Raw genomic sequence first — 12,474 nt, 5'->3', positions numbered from 1 at the left:
TCGGAAAAGACCGAATCATCAAGAAAATATTTTCTTGATATGTTTATAGATTAGATAGAATGTAAGAGTCGTGTAAATGGCACATGATGATGGTACCGTAAATCATCACGTTCCATTAGAAACTCAGCATGGCTTACTGTAATATAATCACGTTGATCAAGTGTCATTATATTATACTAACTCATGCATCAGTTTCCAACATTACTTCAATAACATTCATATTTTAAATTCAAAAGTTTACAAAATATAGAAACTAACAGTTTCTATATGATGTAACACTGATAGCACGAAGAGATTATTGCTTTCAGATAAGAATAATTATAAAATATCTTCAGAAATATGGAGGATATTTATAATGATAGATACGATGATATCTTGGAATTTCTAATATCGAAGGATGATGAAAACTATTGTCTGCAAGGGTTTAGAGTAAGGAGCAAGATATTCGCTAAAGACTTCAGCAGACATTGAATCATTTAGATTCTTTGAAGTCAAACTTATTCTTTGTGATTTGTCCACGGTTCCTTTCATAGTTTCGCATAATCCGCTTTTCGGTACTAAATTTTCTATTGAATGTTTCCAATATAATGATACACAGGAAGCACGAGGAGGTATATAATTTCGGACGAGAATATTTATAAAAATATCCTCAGAAATATTGAAGATATTGATGATGATATTTTGGAATTTCTAAGTTCGATGGTTGATGGAGAAAGATTTTCTGCAAGATTTTAACATGACTTCGGAGCAAGATATTCTCTAAAGATTTCAACGGATCCAGAATTATCTGGATTCTTTGAATATAGGGTATGGTCCTTGTATTTGTCCTTGGTCTCCTTCATGAGCAGCTCAATCTGTTTTTCAATACCTAATTTTCTATCGAGCGTTCCTGACACTCCTTTCTTTATCATCAAACTTTTGGCCATTTAGACCATCTACCATTTTTCTGTTTCCTCTGCATTTAATGCTATGATATCTGAATCGTCGGTTATTAATCCGAGGTGGTTTCAGGAGAATTGTATTTTTTAGATGATTAAACGCTGATGGTAATATGGTGGAATATGAAAGGTTCCTTGGTAACAATAAAAGAGCACGCGTATATATCAACGTTATAATAAGGTTGTTTCGTACGAAAAGTCGAAGTTGTCTTGCTGGAGCTGTGACAAAATTGGCTATTTTGAAGAAAATCTGCAAGGTTATTTTGGGTAATAATAACACTAAAGAAATTAGCACAGTTATGTGTTAAACGTTTACTCAGTTTCCGAATGTTTTTCAAGTGCATAACTATATACATCAATCTTTTCTTCCGTAGACGAAGTGCGGTTGGTTCATCCTATCGATTTAGGTGTTTTCAAGAATCACAAAAGGTTTGAACGCAGATTGTGATCGTCAAGATACAAATGAGGTTTAAGATGAATTCAAGTGGCAAACTTGAAGAATTGTTTAGTTTCATATGTTATAATCAATATTTTAATTCATTTTAATTGTCCAATGCTATTAGTCCACAATCGATAGTTCACAGTTAACAGTCTAATAATTTGTATATAGTTTAATATATAATATTCGAATTAATTAATAAATATCGTGACCCGTGTACATGTCTCAGACTCGATCACAACTCAAAGTATATATATTATTTGAGAATCAACCTCAACCCTGTATAGATTACTCGATCATTACTGCATATAGAGTGTCTATTGTGATTCCAAATAATATATATAGATGTGTCGATATGATATGTCAAAACCTTGTATACGTGTCCCGATATTTAAAGTGCGTAAAATAAATAACAGAAATTAAATGACGAATAATAAGTGCGTAAAGTAAATAACAGAAATTAAATAACGATAAATAAAATTGCGAGAATAAAAATTGCGATAATTAAATGGTAATACGGAATTAACAGTTAGCTAGGAACAATTAGCTAGGATTTTGTTAGCGTGGATTCTTAATAGAATTTCATATTGTTAATTAATCTGTTTCTAATCAATTTTTATTGTGTCCATTATTTCTTCATTATGCCACTTGTTGGATTCTGATAGGTCAAAATTTAAATATGAAATTGAATTTGAATGAAAATGGTTATTCTGTGGTGAACGGATTCGTATATCGATAGATGTAGGTAGGATGGTAATTGACCGTTGAATCAGATTCGAAGAATGTACAGTGTAACTTATTAATGTGAAATCTAAATATTTCTCGGGTATTACCTACCCGTTAAAATATTTTCATCATTAACAGTTTGTACGAAAGAATTTTTAATTACAATCTTTATGAAAATATATATACATATATATTTTCTTCAGATGTAGTCATAGATTTAACGAGTCAATATGATATTAAACTCATTTGATTTACTGTTAGAATAAGAATATATAATCTCTAAAACATTAGAGATTACATAATCGTCATGTCAAACGAAGATAAATGATGTAGAAAGATTCATAGAATGATGATTATACTCGAGGTACAGATTGAGATGTTGAGGCGTGTGATGTTGAAACTTGGATTGTTGGTGGTACTGGTGTTGCCGGTGCTGTTGCTGAAGCTGGTAGGTTTTGCACCACGTTTTCCAAATTGATTATTCGAGCGCGAAGTTCGTTGACTTCTTCTATTATTCCGGGATGATTGTGGGTCAGACGAGCGGATGAATAAGGTTTGGAATCTGAGTTATGCTATAGTCGTGGCGAGATATTCGGGAAATGAGGGTGAAAATGGTGTTATGAACAGGTTCTTCATCAAGAGGTGAATTTGGTTAGTGGAAGGGATCGCCGTCTGCGCGTCTCCATCGATTAAGTCGACAACGAACCCATCAGATGAATTGGGGATGTATGATTGGTTGATTCATTCTGATGACACTGCTTTCGGAGCTTAGGTGAAACTCCATATTGGAATAACTGTCGGAATCCGAGGAATTCGATCTGGTTGAGTGATTCATCTCGTACGATCAGATGAATGATTTTCGATAAGAAATAGATTATAGGATGTAGATTAGTATCCTGCAATACATAATTTACATATGCATATATAATACTAAAATCTCATAAGTTACGGAGGAATCTACGGAAGCTGTCAGGCAAAGATAACAATAACAGATACGCTAAGATATGAATTTTGTCTATACACTATTCATGCAGTCGATGCAGTAAAAGGTGTCTAGACTAAGAATAATAAGCAAGTGATTCCCTAAGAATGATAAGTAGACGATTTTCGACAAAAATGATAAGCAAAACTTTTGACATGCAGACAGGGTCAAAGTCCAGACTCACTAATGCATCCTAACGACTTATCAGTTAGTCACACTAATGCAGACCCGGTTCACTAAGACCACCGCTCTGATACCAACTGAAACGACCCGTCCTAATCCATCCGGACGAAGTCCATATCGATTATAAACGATTCACAACAGTTGATTACGTCGCGAGGTACTTGACCTCTATATGATACATTTTACAAACATTGCATTCGTTTTTGAAAAGACAATCTTTCATTACATCGAAAGTTGACGGCATGCATACCATTTCATAATATATCTAATTATAATTGACTTAATAATAATCTTGATGAATTCAATGACTCGAATGCAACGTCTTTTGAAATATGTCATGAAGGACTCCAAGTAATATCTTTAAAGTGATAAAATGCACAGCGGAAGATTTCTTTCGTACCTGAGAATAGACATGCTTTAAAGTGTCAACCAAAAGGTTGGTGAGTTCATGAGTTTATCATAAATAATCATTTCATAATTTTAATAGATCACAAGATTTCATATTTCCATTTCTCATAAACATACGTCCCATGCATAGAGACAAAAATATCATTCATATAGATTGAACACCTGGTAACCGACATTCACAATTTGTATATAAGAATATCCCCATCATTCCGGGATCCTCCTTCGGACATGATATAAATTTCGAAGTACTAAAGCATCTGGTACTTTGGATGGGGCTTGTTGGGCCCGATAGATCTATCTTTAGGATTCGCGTCAATTAGGGTGTCTGTTCCCTAATTCTTAGATTACCAGACTAAAAGGGGCATATTCGATTTCGATCATTCAACCATATAATGTAGTTTCAATTACTTGTGTCTATTTCGTAAAACAGTTATAAAAACAGCACATGTATTCTCAGTCCCAAAAATATATATATTGCAAAAGGATTTAAAAAGGGAGCAAATGAAACTCACCATACTGTATTTTGTAGTAAAAATACATACGACTATATTGAATAACTGAACAATGCAGGGTTGGCCTCGGATTCACGAACCTATATCATTTTTATATTTATTAATATACATAATTGTAATCAAACACACACACACACACACACACACACATATATATATATATATATATATATATATATATATATATATATATATATATATATATATATATATATATATATATATATAATTTTATTAGTTATATCCTTTTTATATTAATAATTATATATGTTTCTTATATTCATTTTATAAAAAATAATAATAATAATAATAATTTTCGTTATGTTATATGTATTAAATATATCATTCGTATATTAATGACAGTAGTTATAATAATACTAAAAAAAATATTATTAATGATAAAAAAAATTATAATATTTATTATTATTAATAAAATAATAATGTTAATAGTTTTATTAGTTTTATTAGTAATAAGATTAATGATAGTGAGTGTAAAAATATTAACTTTTATTGTTATTGCTAATTATGATAATGATAATTATAATAGTAGTAGTGATAAGGATTATATCGTTTAATCATAATTAAATTGTTAGTTTTCTCATATCTATTTATATGTTATATTACAGTAGTAAGTTAGATATAGTTATGATATATGTAATAATTATAATTTTTACATACTAATATTTATTTGATAAATAATACTGATAATAATAATAAAATGATAATTTTACTAATCATGATAGTTTTGATAATTTTAATAAAAATTATACTTTTAATATAAATGATAATTTTAATTTTAATATAAACAACAATAATACTTATATTGATAATGATATGATAATAATAATGATAATCATAATAATTAATAGTAATAATAGTAGTAATGATACTTTTTAATAATAATACTAATTCTTAATAAGAATGATAATTTTTACATAATATCACGTTAATGAAGATAAATATAATAATATGCTTAGTAACTATAATAGCAATACTTTATATAGTAATTTCAATAATAATAATAATAATAATAATAATAATAATAATAATAATAATAATAATAATAATAATAATAATATTAACATTGATATTAATGATAATAACAATAATAATAATACTGATAATAATAATATTAAAAATGATAATACTAATAAATCTTAATTGATATTACGTATAATATAATGATAGTAGCATTCTCAATATTAATTTTAGTTAATTCAATAATTTACATACATAGATAATAGTAATAATAATAATAATATTAGATAAATAGATAAATTACCTTATAAAAATTAGTTTTCTAAAAAGAAAACACCCTAGCTCAGACTCGATCCTTCGACCCCTCACATAATTACCAGCACTCTAACCAACTGAATCCGTTTGCTTTTTCTGTTTTAATCTCACAGCTAAATTTTATAACCCGTTTTAAAATGCTCATCTTCTTCTTGAATTTCAATCGACCACATTCCAAATTCAATCTCAAACATCTGTTATCAATAATTTAGGTTGTATAATTTTGAAACAGAATATTTATAATATGTGTAAATTAATATAACAGAACAGAAATAAAAAAAAAAAAATTCCTTTACAGCGTTTTTCTTAAAACATGAACTCAAACTCCAATTATGGATTCTAATTAGTTTTAGACTAAAGTTATAACATGAAGTAGGTAGGAAAACGTTCCTTTAAACTTTCTCTATGATCAATTGAACTCAAAACATTAACACGAATCCTAATTTTTGAATGAACACAATCTTTTGACTTTTCAATTTAAGGTTTGACTTTGAAAATTATAAATCATGGAAACGAATTGGAGTGTGAGATTTTGTACGTAGATTAAGAAAATGATTCCTAAGACAACTGCAATTACACATTTTAAAAATTGATTCGTCTTTGTAGTTTTTGAAAATTTAAAGTATGAGCAGAGCATATACCTGTTCGATGCTTCTGTTTATGGTTAATCGAATGACTGAAGTAATTTTGATGGATAATTGGATATGTGGATGATAGAGTTGAATGTTTTAACTCATTTTGTTGGATAGTTTGTTTAATCTATAACCAATCTAAATGACAGAGAGATAAATCGTACAGAAAAAATATATATATAAAGAAAATATAAAAGTTGAAATGGATAGATACAAAATTGGATTCTTCCTCTTGTTTGGACTCTTGATTTGTAAAATTTCGTATCAATTATTTACAAAATGGAAAGTGATGTGGAACTGTCATCAAATCCTGAATCCAATTAATCGATTTTATATATAATTGTTTTTATATTTAAATATATATATTAGGTATATATTTATATAACTTGTTTTTATTTATTTGCTTATATATATATATATATATATATATATATATATATATATATATATATATATATATATATATATATATATATATATATATATATATATATATATATATATATATATATATATATATATATATATATATATATATATATATATATATATATATATATATCTGTATCAAATTCGAAAATTTTGGAAATCAAATAGTATAATTGTATTAATACTATAAATAATATAGTAATAATATTATTATTAACATTAACATTAATACAATTAATAAAAGAATTAGTAATAACAAAGGATAATATGATAATATTAATTACTAACGAAAATGCTAGTTTTAATATTAATGATAATAATATTCATTCAATAATAATAATTCCTAATGATAATGGTAATATTACTAGATAATAATACTAATATTAGTCATATTAGTTGAAAGTCATAACTTTTACTATTAATTATAATTGTAATAATATTAACAATGGTAGCAATGATATTAATAATTATAACTAATCAAATTGTATTAATTTTCTGTATTATAATTCTAATAAAATTAATAGTATTGCTATTGCTATCAATATTGATAATAATAATAATTGTAATAATAATATTACTATATCTACTCTACTTAATATTTTATTGTCATAATTTATTTCCTAATTAATGTTTACTTAATTATATAATATATAATTTAATATTTATATACCTATTTATTTTCAAACATTTGTTCGTGAATCGTCGGGAATAGTCCACGTCAGATGTAATCATGTAAACTGTTCTAAAGTTTGCGAGACTCAATATTACAAACTTCGCTTATCATTTCGAATTTATATTAAGATTCAAGTTTAAATTTGGTCGGAATTTCCCGGGTCATCACATTCATACCCTTCCGACCTCATTTAGAATTGAACCTCGCATATTTGGGTGTTCCGTCTTTGTTCACATCCCAAAAAGTGAGCGCACCAAACTAGATCCATGTGCGGAAAAGTGTGTGATGGTTGGTTATGGGATCAACCAAAAAGGGTATCGGTGCTATAGTCCAAAGAAACGTCATGTCTACACTACCATGAATTGTGAATTTCTCGAAACTGAATATTTTTATCATACCCAACTCACGAGTGAGGGGGAGAAAGAGGATAATGACACTCTAAGTTGGATACAATGGATACCTAGATCCGACAAAATCCAAACATCAACACCAAACCTATTTCCCGATTCACCAAACCCATGTCTCGATTCACCAAACCCATTTCCCGAGTCACTAAACTCAAGTCCCGAGTCACCAAACTCAAGTCCCGAGTCACCAAACCCAAGTCCCGATTCAGCAAATACTATGCCACAAGATTCTGAACCTACCGAAACCTCCTCAAACAATGAACATCCAATTCAAGAGTAACAAAACAACACAACTTCCAATACCGCAAATGAAAATGAAACCACAGAAAGATATGTCTTACCTCAGAGAGTCTACAGAGGTGTACCACCAAAGTGATACTCTCCAGAAAAAGAAGCTCAAAGATCAAGATACCCAGTTGCTAATATTGCACAAGGGAACCTATCAAGTGAAGCACATAAATTCAATTGTGCTTTATATTCTAAAGACATTCCAGCTACTGTCGACCAAGCCATGAAATTCGAGAAATGGAGAAAAGTTATGGAAGAGGAAATAGCAGCACTTAAAAAGAATGACACATGGGATAAATGTGTTATTCCTCAAGGAAAGAGACCTGTAGGATGCCGTTGGGTGTTTACAATTAAACGACAACCAGATGGCACCATTGAAAGATACAAAGCCCGTCTTGTTGTCAAGGGATATACTCAAACTTATGGGATAGATTATTCCGAGACTTTTCCCCGATTGCAAGGATCGATACTATCCGAGTTCTCTTCTCTGTCGCTGCAAATGAAGACTGACCACTTCACCAATTTGATGTGAAGAATGCCTTTCTACATGGCGAGCTAAAGGAAGAAGTCTATATGGAAGCCCCTCCAGGATTATCCGAAAACTTCAAAAATGGGGAAGCTTGTCGACTTAAGAAAGCTTTATATGGGTTAAAACAATCCCCACGGGCTTGGTTTGGGAGATTTACACTGTTTATGAAGAAATATGATTTTAAACAAAGTAACTCGGATCATACACGAAAGAAAAATTTAATTACATGCTTAATCATTTATGTTGATGATATGATAATAACAGGAAATGATAAAGAGGAAATTTCTAACTTAAAAGTGAATTTATTTAAAGAATTTGAAATGAAAAACTTGGGCAGCCTTAAATATTTTTTGGGGATTGAGGTGTTACGATCCCAACAAGGAATATTTATCTGTCAAAAGAAGTATGTTCTTGATTTTCTAGCAGAAACAGGTATGATTGATTGCAAACCAGCTAATACTCCAATGATTCCAGACCAGAAGCTATATATGGAAGATGAAGCTGATCTTGCTGATAAAGGGCAATACCAAAGGATGGTGAGAAAACTCATCTATCTTGCTCATACTCGACCTGATATAGCACATGCAGTTAGAGTTGTGATTCAATTCATGCATCAACCGCAGGTTCGTCGGGAAGTAAGACTTGGCCACTGGACGATTCACGAACCTATAATAAATATGTACATATATATCAAAGTATGTTCAAAATATAATTACAACATTTTTAATACATTTTGATGTTTTAAGTTTATTAAGCAGCTGTCCTCGTTAGTAACCTATAACTAGTTGTCCAAAGTTAGATGTACATAAATAAATTGATATATATTATCTTGAATCAATCCATGACCCAGTGTATACATGTCTCAGGCTAGATCACAACTCAAAGTATATATATTTTTAGAATCAACCTCAACCCTGTATAGCTAACTCTAACATTACTGCATATAGAGTGTCTATGGTTGTTCCAAATAATATATATACATGGGTCGATATGATATGTCAAAACATTTGCATACGTGTCTATGGTATCCCAAGATTACATAATATATTAGAATACATGTAATACAATATAAGTTAGCTAGGATATGATTAATATAGATTTGTTACCGATTTTCACGTAGCTACAACAAGAAAAATTATCCAATCTTGTTTTACCCATAACTTCTTCGTTTTAAATCCGTTTTGAGTGAATCAAATTGCTATGGTTTCATATTGAACTCTATTTTATGAATCTAAACAGAAAAAGTATAGGTTTATAGTCAGAAATACAGGTTACAAGTCGTTTTTATAAAGGTAGTCATTTCAGTCGAAAGAACGACGTCTAGATGACCATTTTGGAAAACATACTTCTACTTTGAGTTTAACCATGATTTTTGGATATAGTTTCATGTTCATAAGAAAAATCATTTTCCCAGAAGAACAACTTTTAAATCAAAGTTTATCATAGTTTTTAATTAACTAACCCAAAACAGCCCGCGGTGTTACTACGACGGCGTATATCCGGTTTTACGGTGTTTTTCGTGTTTTTCGGTTTTAAATCATTAAGTTAGCATATCATATAGATATAGAACATGTGTTTAGTTGATTTTAAAAGTCAAGTTAGAAGGATTAACTTTTGTTTGCGAACAAGTTTAGAATTAACTAAACTATGTTCTAGTGATTTCAAGTTTAAACCTTCGAATAAGGTAGTTTTATATATATGAATCGAATGATGTTATTAAAATCATTACTACCTCAAGTTTAGTAGGTAAACCTACTGGAAGTGACAAGAAATGATCTAGCTTCAAAGGATCTTAGATGGGTTGAAAGTTCTTGAAGCAGAATCATGACACGAAAACAAGTTCAAGTAAGATTATCACTCGAATTAAGATAGTTATAGTTATAGGAATTGAATCAAAGTTTGTATATGAGTATTACCTTGATTTAGAATGATATCTTACTATAAACAACAAGGATTTCTTGAGGTTGGATGATCACCTTACAAGATTGGAAGTGAGCTAGTAAACTTGGAAGTATTCTTGATTTTATGAAACTAGAACTTGTAGAATTTATGAAGAACATTTAGAACTTGAAGATAGAACTTGAGAGAGATCACTTAGATGAAGAATATTGAAGAATGAAAGTTTTTATAGGTGTTTTTGGTCGTTGGTATATGGATTAGATATAAAGGATGTGTAATTTTGTTTACATATAAATAAGTCATGAATGATTACTAATATTTTTGTAATTTTATGAGATATTTCATGCTAGTTGCCAAATGATGGTTCCCACATGTGTTAGGTGACTCACATTGGCTGCTAATAGCTGATCATTGGAGTGTATATACCAATAGTACATACATCTAAAAGCTGTGTATTGTACGAGTACGAATACGGGTGCATACGAGTGGAATTGTTGATGAAACTGAACGAGGATGTAATTGTAAGAATTTTTGTTAAGTAGAAGTATTTTGATAAGTGTCTTGAAGTCTTTCAAAAGTGTATGAATACATATTAAAACACTACATGTATATACATTTTAACTGAGTCGTTAAGTCATCGTTAGTCGTTACATGTAAATGTTGATTTGAAACCTTTAAGTTAACGATCTTGTTAAATGTTGTTAACCCAATGTTTATTATATCTAATGAGATGTTAAATTATTACATTATCATGATATTATGATATATTAATATATCTTAGTATGATATATATACAGTTAAATGTTGTTACAACGATAATCGTTACATATATGTCTCGTTTCGAAATCATTAAGTTAGTAGTCCTGTTTTTACATATGTAGTTCATTGTTAATACACTTAATGACATGTTTACTTATCATTTATCATGATTAAACATAGTGTATCAATATCTTAATATGATTCATATGTATTTAGTAAGACGTTGTTATAACGATAATCGTTATATATATCGTTTCGAGTTTCTTAATTCAATAAACTCAATTTTATGTATATAACTCATTGTTAAAATACCTAATAAGATACTTACTTATCATAATATCATGTTAACTATATATATAATAATATGTATGTCATCATATAGTTTTTACAAGTTTTAACGTTCGTGAATCACCGGTCAACTTGGGTGGTCAATTGTCTATATGAAACCTATTTCAATTAATCAAGTCTTAACAAGTTTGATTTCTTAACATGTTGGAAACACTTAATCATGTAAATAACAATTTCATTTAATATATATAAACATGGAAAAGTTCGGGTCACTACAGTACCTACCTGTTAAATAAATTTCGTCCCGAAATTTTAAGCTGTTGAAGGTGTTGACGAATCTTCTGGAAATAGGTACGGGTATTTCAGCTTCATTTGATCTTCATGCTCCCAGGTGAACTCGGGTCCCCTACGAGCATTGCATCGAACCTTGACGATCGATATCTTATTTTACTTGAGCCTTTTAACCTTACGATCCATTATCTCGATGGGTTCTTCAATGAATTGTAGTTTTTCATTGATTTTAATTTCGTCTAAAGGAATAGTGAGATCTTCTTTAGCTAAGCACTTCTTCAGATTCGAGACGTGAAAGGTATTATGTACATTGGAAAGTTGTTGAGGTAATTCAAGTCGGTAGGCTACTGGTCCGACACGATCTAAAATCTTGAATGGTCCAATGTATCTTGGATTTAGTTTCCCCCGTTTACCAAATCGAACAACGCCTTTCCAAGGCGAAACCTTAAGTATGACCATCTCCCCAATTTCAAATTCTATATCTTTCCTTTTAAGGTCCGCGTAGCTCTTTTGTCGACTCTGAGCAGTTTTCAACCGTTATTGAATTTGGATGATTTTCTCTGTAGTTTCTTGGATTATCTCCGGACCCGTAAACTGTCTATCCCCCAATTCATTCCAACAAATTGGAGATCTGCATTTTCTACCATAAAGTGCTTCGAACGGTGCCATTTCGATACTCGAGTGGTAACTTTTGTTGTAGGAAAATTCTGCTAATGGTAGATGTCGATCCCAACCGTTTCCAAAATCAATAACACATGCTCGTAGCATGTCTTCAAGAGTCTCTATCGTCCTTTTGCT

Source organism: Rutidosis leptorrhynchoides, chromosome 3, assembly GCF_046630445.1.
Source record: "Rutidosis leptorrhynchoides isolate AG116_Rl617_1_P2 chromosome 3, CSIRO_AGI_Rlap_v1, whole genome shotgun sequence".
Lineage (NCBI taxonomy): Eukaryota > Viridiplantae > Streptophyta > Magnoliopsida > Asterales > Asteraceae > Rutidosis > Rutidosis leptorrhynchoides.
The sequence above is the reverse complement of the archived record's forward strand: the minus strand, read 5'-3'. Positions refer to the sequence as shown.